The sequence below is a fragment of the Bubalus kerabau genome, chromosome 14 (genome assembly GCF_029407905.1).
Source record: "Bubalus kerabau isolate K-KA32 ecotype Philippines breed swamp buffalo chromosome 14, PCC_UOA_SB_1v2, whole genome shotgun sequence".
NCBI classification, from domain to species: domain Eukaryota; kingdom Metazoa; phylum Chordata; class Mammalia; order Artiodactyla; family Bovidae; genus Bubalus; species Bubalus kerabau.
Window position 1 is genome coordinate 23,028,290 of NC_073637.1, and position 9,676 is coordinate 23,037,965.

General features: G+C 39.2%; 1 long non-coding RNA gene and 1 other non-coding gene across 2 annotated transcripts; one reads left to right on the top strand and one right to left on the bottom strand.

Moving 5' to 3' along the window:
* Nucleotides 1-1,505: 1,505 nt before the first annotated feature.
* On the bottom strand, nucleotides 1,506-3,942 carry LOC129627209 (uncharacterized). The gene is made up of 3 exons (XR_008702481.1): nucleotides 3,409-3,942; nucleotides 2,124-2,195; nucleotides 1,506-1,628 (listed from the first exon to the last, which is right to left on the bottom strand). It is a non-coding gene; the product is annotated as an uncharacterized LOC129627209 (long non-coding RNA).
* Nucleotides 3,943-9,222: 5,280 nt separating this feature from the next.
* LOC129627461 (U6 spliceosomal RNA) lies at nucleotides 9,223-9,329 on the top strand. The gene has a single exon (XR_008702610.1). It is a non-coding gene; the product is annotated as a U6 spliceosomal RNA (small nuclear RNA).
* Nucleotides 9,330-9,676: the final 347 nt, after the last annotated feature.

Sequence of the window (9,676 nt, forward strand, 5' to 3'; positions counted from 1 at the left end):
AATAAAAGGAAACAAAGGCTTAGAGTTCTTAAATGAGATGCTCAAGATTAAATAGCTAAGAAGTACCCCCCACTTTCAGCCAGATCAAAGGGAGTTCAGTCTGATTTCTTCCACTGGAGCTTCTCAGCAACCCTGCACTGCCTCTTTCCACAATTGCACTCAATGATGGATAAGACATTCATGTTTAAGACACAGAGCTACTCATAACAGTTTAATGCAAGTATGAAAGCCTGCTATGACCTAATAAAGATGCTCCAGAGGGAAATATCCCATTTAGAAATAAGTACACATCAAAACAACAGGAACGGTAAGAAATATAAAGTTGTGCGTTGACGAGGAAATGCAGGTTAAAAAATAATGACAGATTAAAATGAATAACATCCCTTCTAGTTTAATCGTCACATGAGGAACACGGCTTGAAGGTATTGTTCCCACAAAAGAGACAACGGGGCCCAGGAAGGAAACAAAGACAAAGGAAAATTCATTGGCAAAGGAAAATATGATCAGTGAAAATGTGTCAGACAGAAATTTTAGCTGAAAAAGAATGGAAAGCAGGTTGATAGACTGATAAGACAAAAAATGTTAAACTGTGCTTCCAAAGAACACACCAGCTATTCTTGTTCTGAAAGATGGGGCTCTCTATGTCATTTGTGGAGTGAAAGATGTGCTTCAGAGGTGCTATCCACCTTATCAGGGTGTTCAGCCATATATAAAACAGAAAACTATATCGAAGACGACGGTCTTTACATTTGGAAAAAATGCATCACATTCTCACAAGTTTCTTCATTTTAATATACACTCTTCTAATATGTGATCACTCTGCTTTCCTCCATAAAAATTCAATGGTTATAGCTCTTATAAAAGATAATTACTCCTCCCTACAACATCTACCCCTGGAGAAGGAAATGGTGACCCGCTCCAGTATTCTTGCCTGGGAAATCCCATGGACAGAGGAGCCTGGAAGGCTACAGTCCAGGGGTCACAACTAACGACTAAACGCAAGGCAGCAACTAAACAATAACAACAACACACTGCTTACGGCCCTGACACAATCGCTACAAGAGCAAATTATGCTGACTACGCCTTATCAATGCTGAAAATAACATTCGTGTTTTAGCCTAAGCCTTTGTTGTGCTTAATTACACAATTTCTCTTTACATAACCAACATGTAGAAAATGATATAACAAAAAATCCTGTATTCTTGAAGCAGACTGTGATTTGACACTATTTTGTGTAGTAGATATCTTGGTTTTATTCATTTCAAATAACTGAAATGTTGCACCTTTTGATTAGTAATACCTTTATATTTCTTCTCCCCCAGCTCCTGACAATCACTACTCTATTTTGTGTTTCTAGGTCCTCATATAAGTGATAACACAAGGTATTTGTCCTTCTGTATCTGGCTTATTTCATTTAGTATAATATCCTCCAAATCCATCCATGTTGCCAAAACTGGCAGCGTTTCCTTCTTTTTAAGCATGAATAATACTTTACTGTACGTACATACCACATTTTCTTCATCCATATGTCTGTCAGTGGACAGACCGCTTCCGTGTCTTGGCTCTAGTGAATAAAGCTGCAATGGACCTGAGGGTGCGGATCCTCTTCAAGATTTTGATTTCAATTCCTTTGGATAAACACCCAAAAGTGAGATTGCTGAATAATAGGAAAGTTCTATTTTTAACTGTAAAATGAGAGCTTAGATCTTGCGTTCTGGAAGTTCCCGTATCAGCTAAAAGTCTATGAGCTTGTTTCATAAATTAATAATAATCACAATCATCAGTTAGCATCAGTAAAATGCCAATTTGGGGTCAAGCAATAAACTCATTCCTCCAGGCACCATCTCAGTCCCCAGGAAAATTGTCTTCATTTCGGAGATCTGTGATTCATGCACGATCAATCATTCTGGGGCGGGGGCTGCAGCTGAGTCGTCTATCTTCCTGCCCTCATGCTGACCTAACCGCAAGCTCTGGTTTTATCCAACAGATAACAGAATACTCAGTCATTCAAGCCGCAGGACAAAGCTTAAAATAATGGTTCGACTCTTACCAAAAGTGGCATTTCAAAGCTTCTATTTGAATTATAATATCAGTGATACAATAGGGAAGTTTTTATTACTTACAACTGTTTCAAGAACATTAGTCCTTTAAATGTTTGCTTTTCTCGTGTACAAATTTCATCCTTGTAGAGGCACCTGGAAAACACATAAAATGTTATTAAACTATAAATTAGCATAGATACTACATGTCTAGATCGGTACTTTTTAATTATTTATTTTGGGCTGCGTCAGGTCTCAGTTGCAGCATGTGAGAGCTTTGTCATTGCACGCAGGCTTAGCTGCCTCATGGCATGTGGGATCTAGTTCCCCAACCAGGGATCTAACCCATGTCCCCCTCATTGGAAGATGAATTCCTAACCACTGGACCACCAGGGAAGTCCCCAATCAGGACGTTTTAAACTGCAGGATGGGCCTAAGGAGCTTTGAGGTGTTAACAGATTCCCTAAAAATAGAGGGAAACTTTGATTTCATATCAATATATTTAATCGTCTGTGTAGGAGAGCTCCAAGGCTCTCATCAGATCCCCAAAGGGATCCTGGACCAAAAATTAAGAATCACTACCTTAGCCTCTAAAACTTCGAATGGTCATGGAGAAATTCTGACTAATGAAGTCACGTGCACTGACCTCATAGAAGGTAGCAACTTTTCTAAGAAAATGAAAGTTTGATGATAATTATTTTTTAAAATACTTTCTATCATAGTGAATATATTGAACTGTGAGTTATATTGCAAATCTGGCAAATAATACCATAGGACTCAAGCAGACAGGGAAGAAAACATATTCACAGAACCACAAGACGGATTTTATATTTCAGTTCTCCCGTGGCTGCTGCTGAAAATCTGTAGGAAAGGAAACTGTTATAGATTTACAGACAACGATGTAACTCATCTGAACCCAAAAGTGGAAGGAGACAAATCATATCACCTGTGAGCACTTTCTCTGCCTTTTTTTCTTCAACTAGAGGATGGCAATGTTATCTCCTCTCTAAATCTCTATGGTTTTTGTGAACGTTGCGAAAGTGAATCTTTTTATCAAGACATTGCAAGCAGAACGGGACTGACTCCAAGTAAGTCCAGAGACTGAAGAGAGATGGCAAAGTCCAGTTAATGCTCAGTTAACAAGGACAGAGTCAACGACCCAAGAAGGTGAATTTGCAGATGGATACATCAGAAGCAGGAGTTCCTGAGACAATGATGCAAAAGCTGAGCCAGAAGGAGGAAGAAGCTGTAATTCAGAGAAGAAGCTGAGCCCAGGAAACAGAGCTACACCAGGAACAGACTCACAAATCTGAGTGTGAAAGAAATTTCCTCTTTAAACACCATTGATGAGGTTCAGTGTATCTCCTACCTGCAAACCTATTTAACCGTTTCTGCCCAGTAGATTTTTTTTTTAATTGTTCAATGCTCATAAGTGATGAGATCATTATCAGTTTGTGGATTCCAGGTGTAATTAGAAGAGCACTGTTTCCAAGTCTCGTGAAAAGCTTTTTCCTGTTCTTGCCCAGAGAGTACGAAGCACTTGCACATGTAACTGAGCCAGCCCCAAGCAATGCTGATCACGCATCTGATCCACAACTGTGGTTGTCGTTCAGTCGCTCAGTCATGTCTGACTCTTTACAACCCCAGGACTGCAGCCTGCCAGGCTCCTCTGTCCTCCACTGTCTCCCAGAGTTTGCTCAAAATTAGTTTCTCGCTAATAGCTGTCACTGTGCTAGGTTTCTCACTGAGTATCTCACTAGTAACAAGACTTCTTTATAAACCATTATTTACAAGTTATAAAGTATTTCGTCTCATACTCTTTGTTAATTTGTTTGCTTTACTGTTGGGGAGAAACTTCTTACACTCCGGGACCCCCAGGACTAGGGTGAGACACAGGGAGGTCAGGAGCAGACTGCCCACAGACCAGCCTAGAAGCTCGAGGGATCCTTTAACAACCTCTAACAGCTGGAGACTGGTCATGACGATTAGGAGAACTAACAGAAGGGGCTGATTCTAAACAAGAAACCTCTAGAACCAAGGTTTTAGGACTGAGAGATATAGGAGGCCTGGGATATTCCAGATGAACACAACAGGCTGCAAAGCTCTTGAGCTGGGGTGTGGTGTGAATTCTAGTGACTCAGGAAGATGCTATGATCTTTGTACAATTTAAACATGAGCAAAAGCGTCGGGATAACATCTTCTCTTTAAAAGAATAACTTCAGTTGTTTTTTTTTCAGCTTGTCACAAAAGACATTTCAAAAATAATTTTTATTTAATTAAGTCACCCTAAAATACCCCAAAAAGAGTACTATAAACATTCTTGTTTTCCTGAAGTCTGTCCTTTAAAATGAAAATTATCACCATAGTCGTGCTAACAAAAGAGCATATTCTTCAATAAACAGATGGAGAGTTACACACATTCAGCTTAAGCATTTTCCTTGAAAAAATAAATTGCACAGAACTTAGCACTGAGTGAACTCTCATTGTGCATTTGCTGAACTGTCAAACCCAGAGTCAACTACACACAGAAGGGGAGGCTTTTATAGGGTGATCAAATGGTCCAGAAACAACTTCTCAAAAATCCAGGGAGAAAAATAACAGGTGGCAGAAATAAATTGTGTTTGAACAGTCAAACAAGTTACCAAAAAGTCACCTTTCAGCAACTTGGAAAGCTTCAGGAAATGCACTCTGACAAATGAGAAGTACAGATTGTTTTGGATAAAAACACTTAAAATATCAAAGTTAAATGATTGTGCCACGTCTAAATGTATAGGGCAAGTCAGCTAATTGGATTGGCACACACGTTTCTGAATATCCTGTAACAACTACAAAAGGTAAAACTTCTCAAATCTCCTGCCAGCGTCAATGCTGAGGCTTCATTTATAGTGTATTTTAAAATCTTTGTTCTGTGCTTTTTTGATGATGGATTAATATGACAGAAGTGTGCTGGTTAATGGAGCAGGTGATTATTTCAGCCATTATACACAATTACCCAGACAGCCAGGGTCTAAAACTCAATAGCTCCTGACCTCTCACCCCTAAAGGTCCAGCCACTATTCTCCACACAGAACCTAGAGCCATAGACACCTCACCTATGGCACCAAGGCCACTTCTCATTATTTATGACAGCCCAGTGCTCTGGCCATTGGGGCTGGCAGGCAGGACAGCCAACCTACGGTCTGCAATACCTACGGTCTGCAATAGAGCTGATGCCATACAGAGACAATGGCCCTCTGTATGCACTGTTCCCAGCTCCAGTCCATGACCCAGTAAACCGCACAGTCCTCCGTGTGTTCCAGGAACTCCTATGCTGCCTGAAAGCCACATGGCCAGTCCACACTGAGTTAATCCGGGACACTAACTTTGTCCTGAGAGAATTTGTCACATTTCTTTCTCTGAATAATCTCTTTAATGTTCAAAAATCATTACTATTCTTTCTTGAGTTTCCAAATCCACCGCCATACCAACATTTCTAATTAAAGAATGACAATTCTGTTCCCATATTTTATTAAACACATGTACCAGTGCATGCAGAAGGGTATGTATGTATGCACATGTATATGTCTATATACACATTTGCAGACATGTGTGTGCATGCATATATGTACACATATGAGCATGTTGCTTATGCACGTGATGTAAGTTGTGGCCTGTGTGATATGTGTATACATGTGTGATGTGTGTATACATGTGGGATCTTGTACACATTGTATTCTCAGTCTCATCTGAAACGTATCATGCAGGAAACAGTTTGAGTATTTTCCCTGGGGAAATAGTGGGGAAATAGATGGGGCCTAGGAGAGAACCTGGCTCCTTCCACACAAAGAATGTCTTTCAGTCTTACTCCTAATTCTCCTTCCATACTGCAGCTGAGGAAGGAAAAGATGCTACATATCATCATTCATATTTCTTCAGTATATAAATGTGTTTGACATCTGTTTCTGGATATTCTTATATAGCTATCTGGATTTTGGTAAAAATAAAATGTGAAATTTCTAAAAATTGCACTGAAGTTTTTATTTCTTTAACATTGTAATTCAATATGAATGTGAATACTCTGAAGTACGAGATAAACTATCACGAAACAGAAACAGACTCAGACACAGAGAACAGACTTGCAGTTGCCAAGGGGTGGGGTGGTGGGGGATGGAGTGGGAGCTTGGGATTAGCAGAAGCAAAATATTATATACAGAACAGATAAACAGATAAAAGTTCCTACTGTATAGCACAGGCAATTCTATTCAATATCCTGGGATAAACCATAATGGAAAAGAACGTGAAAGAGAGCATACATACATGTATGACTAGATCACTTTGCTATACAGCAATCAACACAACATTGTAAGTCAATTATTCTTCAATTAAAATTCATCATAATAATAAAGTAGGACATCAAACATTTAATTCACAAGTTTTCCTGGAAACACTTTTATTGCCAACAAGAAACAAATCCATTAAAATGATTCACAGTTGAATGTGTTTTCCAATCACAAGTACATATCTCTTGTCAAGGTTTATTCAAACATTATGCTTTCCATCAAAATACCTTTGTTACAATTTTAATGAATGGAATGCTTTCTGAGCAATGTTCTGGTTAAGTGATTACGGATACTGTCATTTATATTATTTTTGCTTTATTTTTCATCAAGGAGACATATTCAAAATTTCTGAGAGATTCTACTGAAATTCAGGACACGAAACAATACCTTACACCCTTTCACCAGACATCAGCTCAAACTTGAGACGTGCGTTTGTCTTTTATATTCTAGTGCTCAGTTGTGTCCAACTCTTTATGACCCCATGGACTGTAGCCCACCCAGCTCCTCTGTCCATGGATTCTTCAAGGAAGAATACTGAAGTGGGTTGCCATTTCCTCCACCAGGGGATCTTCCCAACCCAGGGATCAAACCCACATTTCCTGTGTCTCCTGCATTACAGGCAGATTCTTTACCTGATGAGCCATCAGGGAAGCCCTCTATATATTAATATTGCCTGTAGAGCCTGATTCCTACCAGCCCAGGAGCATCAGCTGAGCCAGAAGTGACTCTGAAGACACATGACCCAGACACCTGCAGGCCCCTCAAGACAGCTCAGGGTCTCCAGTCCCTGTGACTGTGTTGGGGGCTGACAGCTGCAAGTGAGTGCTGGGTGCCCAGCCCAGAAGCAGGCACACATCTGTCTCAGAGGAGGAGAAAAGGCCTAGAGTGGTCAGGTGTCTTCCCCCAACTTGGCCACAACAGGAGTATTTATTACCAAATTTATTTTGGTAATACTGGCTTTGAATTCTGCATTTTCACATTACTACTGCTAACAGTATTGTTTTCAGTCTACTGAATAGAAATAACATTTTTAAAAACCATTAGGCATTAAAAAACAAAAAGATGATTGCTAGCATTGAAAATAAAAAAAGAGAGAGAGAAGAGGGTGATTAGAAGCCTATTTTATGTCACCATGTCATTCTAATACACTATGCCCTTTTCTCAAAGCAGATCCAGTATTGTTAAAATAAAATCCAACCCAGAAATGTGACATAGCCAAGAGGGTCCCCAGCCTAAAAGTCCTTTTGAACATGAATCTGAATGAGTCAAGATAAAACAATTATTTATCCTGTAAGATGACCAGTGCCCACCATTACTGTGTGTCTGTTTCATTAACACATTTTTTTTTCAGCCACGTCATGGGATCTTAAGTTTCCCAACCTGGGATGGAACCAGGCCCTCAGCAGCGATAGCACATAGTCCTAACCACTAGACCACCAGGAATTCTCTAATATATCTTTTAAAATAACCAAAATTTTAAATGTTAAGTAGTAAATAATTACCATGAGCTCCAATTAATTTAAAACCTAAAAGTAATTCTTACAAAAGTTATTCACTACGTTCAAGATATATTCTGAAGTCCTAGAAGATACAAAGATAATAAAGTATAGAGAAATCTGAAAAATAACTGAAGATACCCAAGAAAGTGTGACACAGTAGAAAGGATATTTAGTTTGGAATCAGAGTGACAAGGTCCTGCATATAACCCTCACCCTCACTAAGTCATTCAGTATTTTTGTTTCCAGTGAGGCCACCTGCTTCATCAGGAAACTTTGTTAGAATCCTTAAGATACTAAGGTCTTCCCTGGTGGCTCAGATAGCAAAGAATCTGCCTGTAGCGCAGGAGATCCAGTTCAGTCCCTGGGTTGGAAAGATCCCCTGAAGAAGGGAATGGCTATCCACTCCAGTATTCTTGCCTGGAGAAATCCATGGACAGAGGAACCTGGTGGGCTACCATTCATGGGGTTGCCAAGAGTCAGACGCAACTGAGCAACTAATACTATAATTACTTAAGATACTAAAGACTAGAACAACAGAAAACTCATCTACATGGGGAGAAAAGTGACGTCGGATTTTAAAATATTACTCCTATAAATTATGAAACACCATTGTGACTTCTAAACACCATCACCATCAAATATTTACAAAGACAAATATTAGTAAACAGATGAATCTTCAAGCTAATCAAAGTAGATCAAATCATGCTGACTCATCTGTCATTCTACCACCATCTATGTAGACTCCTGAAGATTCATCTCAACTGAAAACAAGTATAAAATATTAAATATATAATGATTTCTTTCTGACAGAGAAAAATCAATTTTTCTTCCAAAACATTAGGGCCCAGGTTATGGCCTGGAGGGAGAGCAGGAAGATGAGGGAAAATTTTTGACCAGACTATAGCAACACATGATCAGGGTTACTTAGAGGTAAAACCAAATTGAGAAGTCAGAGAGAAGAAAATACCAAGTTACCGTCACGATGGTAAAAGAGAAGAAAAAAAGAAAACCCACCATTGAAATGGTTTTATGGCTCAAGTCCAATAATTGGCTGTCTTTAAAATATTTATTTAGATTGATTTTTTTGTACACTCGGGGAAGCACTATGGTTTGGAATTCTATCACTCTCTTCTTATAAAACTAGGCATACCAAAGAGACTATCCAAGATTTAAAGTTTTTTTTAAAAATGCACCAATCTTTGAGCCTTCCGCAAGTAACAAGAAAATTAGGATTTCACTGTTTCATGCCACAGTTCAGGTCTTCTACAGCCAAATGTCTGTCATAAAGCAACACCTCTGGAGACTCAACAAAATGTGCATTATTAAAACTCAGATTTTATCTTTTATGTTAAGAATGGGGTATTTGTGCTCACTTCAGCGGCACATATACTAAAATTGGAATGATACAGAGAAGATTAGCGTGGCCCCTATACAAGGATGACACACAAATTCGTGAAGTGTTCCGTATTTTCAGCCAATGGGAATTTGCTGTATGACTCAGGAAACTCAAACAGGGACTCTGTATCAACCTAGAGGGGTGGGATGGGGAGGGAGATGGGATGGAGGTTCAAAAGGGAGGGGATATATGTATACCTATGGCTGATTCATGTTAAAAAAAATGGGGTACTTGCCACCATCAAATGACCTGAATTAATGAGACAATAAGAAGATGGATTTTGTCAAAGATAATAACCAAAACTAATGTACACATTACATACTGAGCACCAGCCACTGTTCAGTTAGCCTCCTATCTACCTATCTACCTACCCACCTGTATCTATCATCTACCAGTCTTTCTGAACCAGCACACCAACTTCTT